We start from the raw sequence: 13,637 nt of genomic DNA, 5'->3' as shown, positions 1-13,637 counted from the left end.
CACCTGTGTCCAGCTTGAACTGGATGGGGCAATGGTTGACCTTCATCACTGCTCGCCATTTGTCCTCGGAATCCACTGTTAGGATGGATTGGACTTGCGATGTGCCTGGTGTGACATATTCACATGTTGTAATAATGCCCACATGGTAGGCGTTGTCCAGGCATTCATCATCTGGATCCGTTGCACTGCCGGGATCAGAATCCTGTAGGCGTTGGTGCAGACTCCGGATGCGCCGTCGTTGGAATTGGGAGCGCTGGCTCCTGACTGGTGGTGCAGATCTGCACAGGGCTGCATAGTGGCCTGGCTTCCCGCAGTTTAAACAGCGCCTGCCTCTTGCAGGGCAGTGTTTCTTTAAATGGCGGTGCCACAGTTCGAACACATATTTCAAACGATATTCCTTCGATCACAGATAGCATGAAGAACACTACAGTGAAGAAACACCACTCATCTGAAATAAAGGCAAGGAATTCCTTTGATGTGGAAAGCAATGAAAATTTGCCCCAGAAATTCATGCTCCAAACAGCATAGAACTACTGATAAGCATTTGCGAGTGAGCTGCAATGATTAGTTACTTGCAAACGAATGCAGAAATTACTGTACTTCCTCCCCATTGGTTAAAGGGATAAATGTATTGTGTGGCGTATTGACTGAGTCAGGCCAGGGGAAGCTCCTACTTCGGTCCCCTCATCTGCCCTCAGCCAAATGAATGGAGCACTATAATTAACATGGGTATCTCCAAGCTGGAAGGCAGAGATGGCAGCCTGCCTCTGATCCAAATTTAATGATTCTTTCGGTACATCTCTAGTTGTCATGTGAGGACGGATTTGGTTTTAAATTAGCCCAGCAATGCTTTGTGCCCAGGCTCACCAATGAGAAGAGGCTCCGTGGGCAAATTAGTGGGGCCTGTGGAATCAGAGCCCCGGAATACCTTCAAGAGGCAAAGGGTGAAAAATTAAATCAGGGATCATTTATATCAAGAGAAAAATAACATTTCTCTTTTTTCACCTGTTTTTCGCAGTCTTCCTTCGATGTTCTGTACATGGCCCGCTGGCTTCACTTCTGTAAGGAGGTGATTTATCAGTAATGGAATGTTTCCCTCAGGATTCTTTTTAAATTGACTAGCACGCCACAGCACAAATTTAAAAGAGCCTTGATTAATTGACTGCTGTTTTTAAAAAATTCATTTGATCTACTATTCATACATTTTACTTGGCGGCGTTCACAAGCAAATTGATGATCAAATAAAATCATCTGTGCAGAGATTTGGAACTCGAGCAGTGTATCATTATGGAAGATTAGGCATCATGGAATGTTTTAGCCAAGGAACCTTTATTGTTAGGAGCTGTGCTTACCGATCGAAAATTAAAGGAGGCACTGTGGTTAGTAATCTCATTGTCTTTCACTAAGAAAGTAATGGTACCTTTCCCCCTTTTTATTTTAAAGTAATTGATTTGTCAATATTTTATTTGCATTGTTGTCCTCCATTTTCTTTTGACTCCCATATCTTTATTGATGCAGCCACGCTGTATTACAGTATTGAGGTGAGAGGTGAAAAACTGGGAATGTTGGAGTTAATAGCATGAATGAGAATTCAGGTTTCTTTGGAATGTGTCTTTGTTTATTTTATTTTGGAGGGCATAGTACTGACAAAATGGTAGCTTTAATCCTGCTTGTCAATGTGTAAATCTTCCAAGTCTACCATTAGATATGAGGGTCCTGAAGTCCCGACCCCTCCTTCTGTCCATGGCCGCTAAGCCTGAGGATCTGGGATTTACAATAACTTTTATTCTTTCAGAACAAATGGGTGCTTTATAAGCGTCTAGCATAGATGTTGTCCTGGAGAACCTGTGCTAACCATTGTGCCAGAGGAGTCTGCCAGCCTGGAGCTGGAGCCACATGGATCCCTGGCGAGGTACTCAGGGCAACTGCTCCGGTTTCCTATTCGGTCCGGTCACAGGGACATGAAGCCAGCCGCCACTTGGATCACATCGACTGCCGCACGCAGGAACCTCCAGAGCAGGCTCAGGATGCACCAGTCAGGGACTGCCTGCAGTCTCCATCACCGCCTGGATCACCCCCTGGAGCGCCGCACAGATCGCCATCGCCTCTGCCTGTTGAGGCCCAGCAGGCTGAGATACCCGGCGCCTCCTGGGAGAACTCCGACACCGATTCTGACATGGATACTGGCCCACCCAACATAGTTGTCCAGCTGCCTTCAATGTCAGTACACTTAACGACCGTACCACTCTCACCTCAACGCTCCACACGAAAACGACAGTCACCGGTTTTGTTACACAACTCCTGACCCGGTCCCGTTGACGCTTGACCGTTCTCCGCTCCCCAAGCGAACGAAAGGGCCTTTGCCTCGACGTAGGGATGGATGTTTCGCCGGTCGTGGGGTGGGTGGGGGTTGGAAAGGGGTGTTACAACTCCCTTGGGAGCCAAGGACTGTGTTCCATAAGATTCCTGCCATTACCACAGAGTATGAACCCCCCGGTAATTGGGGACGGGGTTTCTTCCATAACAAGGGGTAACCTCTCAGTATAAAAATGCCAACCTGGGTGCAGGTCGGGGAGGGTGGTGCTTTGGGGAGAGGAGTTGTTGCTTTTGTAATTACTGTGTCTACCGTAATAAACCTTTTTTCATTCCTATCCCACCGTTCGTTCCTGTGTCTCTTCCGTTGGATTCTACAAAACCCATCTAGCAAGAAACGCAATGTCAATTTCCAATTCTCCCACAGTTAGTCAAACCCATGTCATGGCTCAAACTATTGTCACCTGTATGTCAGCTGTTCGATGGTTTATGCTGCGCTCCAGTGAGTTGAGCAAGCAATCTGGTCCAACACTTAAGTAGAGAACTGTGTCGCATGGCTAAGTCCCAACTTTCATGTGAGACATTAAAATGTGGCCCTATCTGCATTGTCAGGTGGATGAAAACATCCTATGGTACTGTTTTAGAAGAGAAGCGTTTATATGGTAACTGAGCCAGCATTATTCCTCGCACAACATCGCAAAAACAGATTACCTGATCATTTCTGTCATTGCTGTTGGTGAAATCTTGCTCTTCAGCAAAGGTTGGCTACCGTGGATGTATTTTCCATTCTGGGGTTAAGTCCTATGGCAGGGGAACCAGGAATGCCTCCCGCCGTGGAGACCAGTGGGAATTTGTGCCGGATCATAGTGCAGATGATTGGGCGGCGCGATGATTTAGGTTGGGCCTTCAGCTGCATCCCATTAACAAATGCAAACACCGGTTATGACAGGCCAGGGCACACTTTCCCAGCGTAATTTCATCTTAACGGAAAACCAAATTTTTGACTCCTACTGCATTGTCTCATTGAATTCTTTAAAACTGTCAAAATACATGTGGAAGTAAAAACAGCTTCACTCTCAGAAATTAAGCTGACTTTGCACATTGCAACCTGAGTTATAATTAATTCTTTATTCTGAGCATATCTGAAGGAAGGGCCAAGATATTCAGTTCAGATACCAGTACATTATGGAATTAGTTATGCATACAAACACCCACATAAGATTGACTGGTCTTTTTAAGCTTGACAGGCAGTTATTCAAACTTGTTCAGACCTCGTTGTATTTCTTAGCTGAAGATCAAACTGAGTAGTCCATCTGAAATCTTCAGAGGGAGGTGGTCAAACTAGAGAGAGATTCTGTGGATGATAAAATAAAAGAACCATCACAGAAGAATATCATGTACATGATAATTTATTGCAACAGTCATGACGGTGTTATTTTCTTCTTTCTGGAGGGGACAGTTAAGTTTAAAAATGATTGCAAAATCTACAGTGTATCACAGCTACTGCTCGCCTTTTTTACTGCTTAATAAATTTGTTTGACAGTTATTACCTCAGCCATAGTCTAGTGTAATGTTATTCTGCTGCCTTGCAGAGACAGGGATGATCATGTGAGGGCATGTGATAAAACCAACAAGTCAAAACAAACTGAAGAGGGCATGCTACAAATTTATTTCAATATCTGGGAAATCTCTAGGCCAAAGGAGACATGACTTTCCACCGCAGTTATGCTGGCAGCCAAACATAACTCCAGTGGAATGTGGCAGCAAATTATTTGGGAAGCCCTTCTGCCAACTCTCTGTTTGCCGCTTCTGATTTTCTGCAGAAAAGTGACATATGCGCGAGTGTGTTATAATATAGGGCCCGATTCTCCGGAACAATTTCCAAGTGCAGTGAGCGGGAATTGCCACGAGTTTCCCGGCGCTCGGCCCAGTGAGACCAGCAACACTATTCAACTTTAATTGGCCCACTTAATGAGGCCTCATGGGCTCCTCGCCCCGAATGCCGGCTCACCAGCTGATTCGGCGGCACTGCGCTTGCCAGTTCCCCGCCAACAATGTCGAGCAGCACTTGCTGCACTTGCTCAGCGAACCAGCCAGCTCGCAACAATGGCGCCGAGGAGACCGGCCCCAAGATTCGGGGATGCAGATCTGGGAGGCTGCTAGACGCCGTGGAGGCCAGGGGGCATGCCCTGTTCCTTCGAGGTTCCAGGAGGGTGAGCGAGGTTTTGGAGGATACAGAAGACTACAGTAAAATGGGAAACCCTCCGGGCGGTGTACTGGAGTACATCTCCGGAGCGGTCAAGGCATCGGAAGCACATCTTGAGGAGTCCGATGCACCGCTCAATTACCACAAGGTGGCCACATGGGCCTCATTGTATCAGGTCTCTGCTTTAGTCTTCGGCTCCCATACTGGCATCATTTGCCAGGTCCTTAGTGGATACTCTTTATCCCCCAAGAGCCAGCCGTCCTTCCTGAAGTGCTCCTCGAAGAGGACAGGGATGACCGACTGCCCCAGAATGCATCTGTCGTGCACCCTCCCCACGAAGCGTGCACACACGTGCATTATCTTCACCTGGTGGTTGCAGATGAGCTGTATGTTGATGGAGTGGAACCCCTTTCGGTTAACATAGAGCACCCCCAGATGGCCCGGTGAGCGCAGGGCAACATGCGTGGCACCTATGACTCCCTGGACCTGGGGCATCCTGGTGATGGTGGAGAAACCTGCAGTCTGGGCATCCTGTTGGGCCTGGTCCATGTCAAAGATGATGTGGTCTTCCACCCGGGCATATGGGCATTCGTGACCTGTCAGATGCACTTATGGGCTGAGGCCTGCGAGGTGCCACACAGGTCCTCGCTCGAGTCCTGGAATGATCCCGTGGCATAAAAGTTCAGGGCTGCAGTGACCTTGATGGCCAACGGGAGCGGGCATCCTTCTCCTCCGTGTGGTGCCAAGTCCGTGAGGATATGGCACAGGTGTCGCACCGTCTCCTTGTTGAGGCGGAGCCTCCAGCGGCACGCGCTGTCCGACAAATAACCAGCAGCGCTTGCACACCCTGGGTCGTCGAGGGACTCCCCCTCTGGGTTCCTCCCTGGCCTGATGGGCAGCTGGATCCTCAGGATGCACGGCAGGGTCGCTGCTGCAGCCTTCCCCGGAGTCTGGCTGCATCGCCTAACACCACCATCACGAGGGCAACTTCTACGTCCAACATCCCAGCCACAGTGTTCAATATCTGTAAGGAATTGGGAGAGGGTGTCAGATCGACAAACAGCGGTGGTTCCCACCCCGGGGCCCTCCATTTCCCCATTGATTTCCCCCCCACCACCCCACTCAGAAATCCCTCCCCAGGGCCCCAGACCCTGTACTCCAGGAACCAGCTCACAACACCACCCGATCCGGGTGCTGGCACCCTCCCAGTGGTACTCACCCATCTTCCGGCTCTGAACAATTCGCTGAAGCTGTGCCCCATCCCCTGGGTGTTCGGTTGTTGGCTGCTGCGTGTGTGGTGTTGACTCCCACAGTGTCTAGGCATCACAGTCTCTTTGAGATGCCAGGTAATGACTCCTTCATGCTAAATGGCCCACCCACTCATGGGAATACACTTGGGTTGTGTGAAGTGCTCAGTTAACCATGATTGCCAATTCCCTATTGGCAATAGCCTTCAGCCACACAGCCAGAGGCCTCAGCAGCTGGGGGATTATGGGTGGTCCAGAGGAAGACGGGTAGGGACAAGGGTTGCCCCTGGAATGGGCAGGCACGTGTGAGCAGAAATGGCTACTCACCTCCTTAGCTCCAACAGAAGCCCTTCCGTCAGGTTCACTTTTTTCAAAAGGAGTGCAAATCGGTGCCAGCGTGACCACTTGCTGGGGAGGCCGGTGAAGGATAGGAGGTCACTGGATGACGGGTGTCTCTTGTTAATTGTATGGAAATGGGGCTTAAGTGCTGATAATGGGTTTCTTGCCTCGCTACAGCGAGATCCCGATTTCGCCTGTGGGAGCCGGCCGGTTGCATCGTCAACTGTTTGGCGCCTGGCGTGGTCCCTGTTTTTGGCCTCTCACGTTATTCACCGGCCCCTTTACCCTTGAGCGCGAGTGTAACGATGCTGGAAAATCGCACCTATAATCTTTCACCCTCCATTTGCACCTTAACAACAGTGCATGCAAGGTTCTTGGTGTTTCAGATTGTAATGGATATGGAGGAAGGATTTAAAAATTCAAGGGATTGAAAGCTTATCTAAATCATCACAGATTTGATTGCATTGTTTAATGCACTTCCAACCTCAGGTTGCCAACTCGAACTGGGCATATTCCAGGAATGGTCAGCAGAGGTGATAGGACGGAATGCCAGCAGCATGGTGGGAGCCTTTGAGTTCACCCGGGCAGGCCAAACGCCAAAGTCAAAGGTCCGACACTAGACAGTGGGCACTGACAAACAGCTGCCTCGGTTCCCCCTAGTCTTCTCTGCCAACTGCTTCTTCAGATTGTTCAGAGTGACATTTGATTCATTTTGCTTCTCTTCGCCATTTTCCAGAGGAATAAACTTTGTCCTGAGGAATTCCGGTAGCACGTGAAGGTCCTTTTCTTGGTGAAGCTTTCTTGCATTATCTGGGAGCTTTCCTGTAATTAAGTAGTCTCCTTGGGTTTCTTCTCCTGTGCCTCCATTCTGCTCCTTAAGATAGTCTTAATTTCTTCATATAAACTGAACGTTTATGCATCCCTTTTGCATTTGACCTTGAAGGACAATCAACTGTTCTTTCAACTGTTCATCTTCTTTTTAAAAAAAATATTTTTTTTGGTATTTTCCAGTTTTTACAGAGTAACAGCTCAAGTGTATCCGGTATTTACAAATAAAGTAATTTCTTAATAACAACGATTTTTACATGTGGTCCATCCCAATGTCTGCTTCCCCCCTTTCCTGCCCCCCCCCCCCCCCCCTCCATTTCCTTTCTTGGTAGCTTAGTTTCCGATTTAGTGTTGTCTTCAGCCCTGGGTGTCACATACTGCGTTCCGCTTCTTTCTGTTGGTATTCTTAAGTCTTTATTGTTGGGGTGGGTGGGGAGGGTCGCTGCATGGCCCCTCCCCTTTTCTCCATGATTTGTTCTCGTTCTGTGATTCTGCTGGGTTCCCTTCTCTATCCCCTCCCCCTGCCCCTTTCCCTTGTGTGTGTCTTTCCTTATTTCCACACTCCCTTTTCCCCCCTCCTGCACCTTCCTAGTTGCTATTGGCCTCGAACAGGTCTTGGAACAGGCTGATGAATGACCCCCACGCTTTGTGGAAGTTCTAATCCCACCCTCGGATGCTGTGCTTGATCTTCTCCAGGTGGAGAAATTCCGACAGGTCTGCCAGCCAGTCTGCAGCTGTGGGTGGTGCTGCTGATTGCCTACCGAGCAGGATTTTCCGGCATGTGATTAAGGGAGCCAAAGTCGGGCATCGGCCCATTTCCCCGTATGTAGTTCTGGCTGGTCCGATACCCCGAAGACTGCCACTCTCGGGCACAGCTCCACCCTCACCCCCACAACCTTGGACACCGCCTTGAAGAATGCTGTCCAGAACCCGACAAGTCTGGGGCAGGCCCAGAACATGTGGGTGTGGTTGGCCGGGCCCCTCTGGCACCGTTCACATTTATCCTCCACCTCTGGGAAGAACCTGCTCATTCGGGTTCTCTGTGTGCTCTGTGCACCACTTTGAACTGCATGAGGCTTAGCCTTGCGCAGGAGGAGGTGGAGTTGGCCCTGCTCAGTGCTTCGTTCCAGAGTCCCCAGCCCACTTCCATTCCCAATTCGTCCTCCCATATTTGCCTGGCACTTTCCATTGGTTGTCTTGTCCTGTCCAGCAACTGTCTCTATCTGTTTCCACAGTTCCCCCCCTCCTCACTGTCCATGTTGATTAGTTCTTTTCGTAGCGTGTCTCTTGGGGCCCTGGGCTTCCTTGCCATCTCCATGCGGAGAAAGTGTTTAATTTGGAGGTGCCCGAGTTCCTGTCCTGTCGGCAGGTCAAAGTCCTCCGTCAGCTTGTCCAAGGTCGCAAGTCTGTCCCCTATGTAAAAGTCCCTGACTGCTAGCTTCCCCCCTGTCCTGTCTCCATTTTTTGAAGGTGCGTCGAGCATGGCTGGCTGGAATTTGTGGTTGCTGCAGATGGGGGCCATGGGGGACATCTCGGTTAAATCGAAACGTGTAGCTGCCACCACTGGGCAGGATGTGTATGTTGTCGGGGGAATGGGAGCACTGCCATGGCGAGGGCTCAGGGGGTCGTCCCATTGCACAAGACTCCTCCAGCCTCACCCATTCCGTGCTTGGTTCTCGTATCCATCCCCTCACCCTCTGGGCTATGGCCGTCCAGTGGTAGTGCTGTAGATTCGGCAGGGCCAGACCGCCCATGTTTATCTTCCTTTGCATGTGTCGACTTAGGGATACATGGGTTCTTAACCCCCCCCCCCAAACACACACACAAATGACATGATCTTTTTGTCTACTTTGCGGAAATAGGCCTTGAGGATGAAGATTGGTATGGATCTAAACAGGAAGAGGAACCTCGGCAGTACGTTCATTTTGATCGTCTGCACTCTCCCCACCAGGGAAAGCGGGAGTGCACCCCATCTCTGTAGGTCCTTTTTGACTTCCTCCACCAGACTGGTCAGATTCCACTTATGAATCTGTGTCCAGTCTCGGGCTATCTGGATCCCCAGGTAGCGGAATTTATATTGGGCTAATTTGAATGGTAGTCCCTCCAGCTGTCCCTCCCCCGTTAGGGTTCATCGGGAATCCCTCGCTCTTGTCCAGGTTGGGTTTGTAGCCCGAGAAGGCTCCAAACTCTCTCAGAAGATGCATGATTGCTTTCAGGCCGTTCTGTGGGTCCAAAACGTCATCCATATAGAGTGAAACTCTGTGTGCTCTCTACCCCCTCTTTGGATGCCCTTCCAGCTTTTCGCATTTTGCTGGGTGATTGTCAGAGGTTCAATTGCCAGGCGAACAGGAGCGGGAACAGTGGGCATCCCTGCCTTGTGCCTCTTTGTAGCTGGAAATATTCAGAGCCAGTGGTGTTGGTCTGAACGTTCACCTTGGGGCGTTGTACAGGGGTTTCACCCACAAGTGAACCCCAAACCACTCCAGTACCTCAAAGAGGTATTTCCACTCGACTCTGTCGAAGGCCTTCTCTGCGTCCAGGGAGATGATCACCTCTGGTGCTGTCTCCCCGGATAGGGTTGTTATTACATTCAACAGCCACCTGATGTTTACAGTCAGCTGCCTAGCCTTGACAAAGCCCGCCTGGTCCTCTGCGACTATCTCCAGTATACAGTTCTCCAGTCTCTTGGTCAGAACTTTCGCAAGTATCTTTGCGTCTATATTGAACTGCAAAATGGGTCTGTATGATTCGCGTTCCATCGGGTCCTTGTCTTTTTTGGGTATCAGCGATATGGTGGCCTGTGTTAGCGTGTTGGAGGCAGGGTGCTCCCAGCTAGTGAGTCTGCGAACATGTCTCGTAGGTGCGGGGCATGGGCTGGTGCGAGTTTTTAATTGAAATCCGCCAGGAACTCTTCGGATCCCGGCGCCTTCACCGCCTGCATGGAGCTGATACTCTCCATGATCTCTCTCAGTCCTATTGGTGCATCCAGCATCCCCCCGTCTATCGTCCCCCATGACTACCATGTCCAGTCCATCGTGGAACCCTTTCAGCTGCACCTCCCCTTCAGGGGGGTTTGGAGTTATACATCCCTCAGTAGAAGGTCTTGAACGCTTGGTTGGCCTCTTTTTGCTTGGTTACCAGTCTGTCTCTGCTATTCTTCACCTGCGCTATCTCCCTTGAAGAAAGTCCCCCGTGTCTGGCAGAGTTGGTACACTGCTTTCCTGGTGGACAACAGATCCATTTGTAGATTTTTCCACTCCGCCAGCAGCTCTATGGTCAGGGCAGCTCTCGGCAATACTTACTGTCAACCTCCAGAATGGAGTCGATCAGTTGTTGCCTGGCCACCCTCTATTCCCTATCTCTTCATGCCCTGTAGGCTATTATCTCTACCCGAATCACCACCTTCTGTGCCTCCCAGAACGTGGAAGGTGAGACTTCCCCATTCCGGTTATTTGTGACGTACTCGCCTATGGCTTGTGATACTTTCTAGCAGAAGACCTTATCGGACAGTAGGTCCGTGTCCAACCTCTACGTGGTGTGCTGGGCATGGCCCATCTCCAACCTCACATCCACGTAATGTGGGGTGTGTGGTGATCTCTATATGTGCATGTACACAAGGGGTTAATGTGTAATCAGTAGCACCACATGATCACGAGAGGGCCGGACCAACAGGGGTATAAAAGGCAGCCACATTGGTCTCTCTCTCTCCTGGGTGCACTGTGATCAATGCAACAGCAGACTAGTTTAGATGGCCAGTGGAGTTATCTATAGTTACCAAAGTTAGACCTTGTTAACCTTATCACTAGTATCAAAGTTAAAGTAAAGAACTCATGTAAATATTGTTGTAGTCACTCAATAAACCTTTTGTTACTACTGGAAGAGTTTGAATCTTCTTCATCGGGATTCAGAATACCTCATCACTAACCAAGGATTGAGTAGCACATGTTACCAACCACACAGGTGACAAAACATGATACCAGTCGAGTGGTTTTAACAGAACTAGTTAGATTAGGTTAGACAAAAAGAGAAGAAAAAAAGAAGACTGGACATTCGACTGTGGAAGACTTCGCAGCAAATGGATCCTCGACGACTAACTATGGGACTCATTGGACCTCTAGGGCAGCTGGAAACAACCGGTAATTTAAGTTTTGGCTGGAAAAGATTTGAACAGTTATTCCAAATATTTATCGCAGCTAATGGTTTAAGCACGGTCTCTAACGCAACAAAAATAGCACTACTACTCTCAATAGGAGGGCATGAAGCTAGAGAAATCTAATTACTTAGAAGATGAAGACGACACCAAAATAGAAGTAAACTCAAAAATTTGATGAACACTGTAAGAGTCAGTCTGATGAGATGCTGGAAAGATTTAACAATTGTCATAAATGCCAGAGAAACGGAGGGCCCATCACTGATTTTATTACAAATCTCAAGTTAATACCACAAAGCTGTGATTATGCTGATTTCAGAGACACTGATAATGAATCAATTAATTTCTGGACTATCTGATAAAAATTTGAGGGAAGAACTATCACAAAATAAGCATCTAACTCTAGAAACTGCTATACAAAAATGCCTTGCTTATGAACAAAAACAAAATCAATACTGTTAGTCTTTACAAACACAGAATCAGTATAGAACAAAGAACAAAGAACAAAGAAATGTACAGCACAGGAACAGGCCCTTCGGCCCTCCAAGCCCGTGCCGACCATGCTGCCCGACTAAACTACAATCTTCTACACTTCCTGGGTCCAGATCCCTCTATTCCCATCCTATTCATGTATTTGTCAAGATGCCCCTTAAATGTCCCTGCTTCCACCACCTCCTCCGGTAGCGAGTTCCAGGCACCCACTACCCTCTGCGTAAAAAACTTGCCTCGTACATCTACTCTAAACCTTGCCCCTCTCACCTTAAACCTATGCCCCCTAGTAATTGACCCCTCTACCCTGGGGAAAAGCCTCTGACTATCCACTCTGTCTATGCCCCTCATAATTTTGTATACCTCTATCAGGTCTCCCCTCAACCTCCTTCGTTCCAGTGAGAACAAACCGAGTTTATTCAACCGCTCCTCATAGCTAATGCCCTCCATACCAGGCAACATTCTGGTATATCTCTTCTGCACCCTCTCTAAAGCCTCCACATCCTTCTGGTAGTGTGGCGACCAGAATTGAACACTATACTCCAAGTGTGGCCTAACTAAGGTTCTATACAGCTGCAACATGACTTGCCAATTCTTATACTCAATGCCCCGGCCAATGAAGGCAAGCATGCCGTATGCCTTCTTGACTACCTTCTCCACCTGTGTTGCCCCTTTCAATGACCTGTGGACCTGTACTCCTAGATCTCTTTGACTTTCAATACTCTTGAGGGTTCTACCATTCACTGTATATTCCCTACCTGCATTAGACCTTCCAAAATGCATTACCTCACATTTGTCCGGATTAAACTCCATCTGCTATCTCTCCGCCCAAGTCTCCAAACAATCTAAATCCTGCTGTATCCTCCGACAGTCCTCATCGCTATCCGCAATTCCACCAACCTTTGTGTCGTCTGCAAACTTACAAATCAGACCAGTTACATTTTCCTCCAAATCATTTATATATACTACAAAGAGCAAAGGTCCCAGCACTGATCCCTGTGGAACACCACCGGTTACAGCCCTCCAATGAGAAAAGCATCCTTCCATTGCTACTCTCTGCCTTCTATGGCCTAGCCAGTTCTGTATCCACCTTGCCAGCTCACCCCTGATCCCGTGTGACTTCACCTTTTGTACTAGTCTACCATGAGGGACCTTGTCAAAGGCCTTACTGAAGTCCATATCGACAACATCCACTGCCCTACCTGCATCAATCATCTTAGTGACCTCCTCGAAAAACTCTATCAAGTTTGTGAGACACGACCTCCCCTTCACAAAACCGTGCTGCCTCTCACTAATACGTCCATTTGCTTCCAAATGGGAGTAGATCCTGTCTCGAAGAATTCTCTCCAGTAATTTCCCTACCACTGAAGTAAGGCTCACCGGCCTGTAGTTCCCGGGATTATCCTTGCTACCCTTCTTAAACAAAATCAGTAAAAACGGCACCAAAATGTACCACGAGGCAGAGGCAGGATCTAACTTGATGCAACAACTCTTTTTGATTGGCCACCATCTTGATAAAGGAGCCGCACATGTGCACTTCCCTAAAAGACGCAAACCAGCAAAACAGTGTTCTGCGCATACGCAGTTGCGCCAAGAGCGCACAGTAAAGGAAACTCGAATTGCGCATGCGCAATCGAGTGCTATGCATGACGTCACGAGCATCATGACATCAGAGGACCCAGACCATGCCCACTTAAAAAGAAAATGGACGAAAATGAACAAAAAGAAATTTAAAGCTGCAAAACCCAATTTTCTTACCTCAAATGACAGAACAATGCCCGAACTTACACCAGCAGTTGAAAATAACTTTCACAACACCCTGGAACAAGCAGTCTGCATCACCCAAAGTGAAGAGCACAATGAAAAATCCCAAACCAAAGAAGATGATTTTTTTCATTGAACATGAAGAGAACGATAACAACTCCGAAACAAAAAGGGATGATTTGTCTATCAAACAATACACACAATACTGCTCAGACATGGCTGAGTTATCCGGATATGCTGATCACAGCATCAGCAACACGATTGAAAAGCTCAACACTATTCTTCTCATGGTAGATGAATC

The 13,637-nt window shown here is 48.5% G+C and overlaps 1 long non-coding RNA gene across 1 annotated transcript in view; it reads right to left on the bottom strand.

The window, feature by feature from the left end:
* Positions 1-3,427: 3,427 nt before the first annotated feature.
* LOC140411666 (uncharacterized) overlaps positions 3,428-13,637 on the bottom strand; it is a 41,806-nt gene continuing 31,596 nt past the window's right edge. Inside the window, exon 3 of the long non-coding RNA XR_011940942.1 lies at positions 3,428-3,667. This is a non-coding gene — a long non-coding RNA (uncharacterized lncRNA). The remainder of the gene's footprint in view (positions 3,668-13,637) is intronic.

Source organism: Scyliorhinus torazame, chromosome 4, assembly GCF_047496885.1.
Source record: "Scyliorhinus torazame isolate Kashiwa2021f chromosome 4, sScyTor2.1, whole genome shotgun sequence".
In the NCBI taxonomy this organism is placed as follows: domain Eukaryota; kingdom Metazoa; phylum Chordata; class Chondrichthyes; order Carcharhiniformes; family Scyliorhinidae; genus Scyliorhinus; species Scyliorhinus torazame.
The sequence above is the reverse complement of the archived record's forward strand: the minus strand, read 5'-3'. Positions and strand labels throughout refer to the sequence as shown.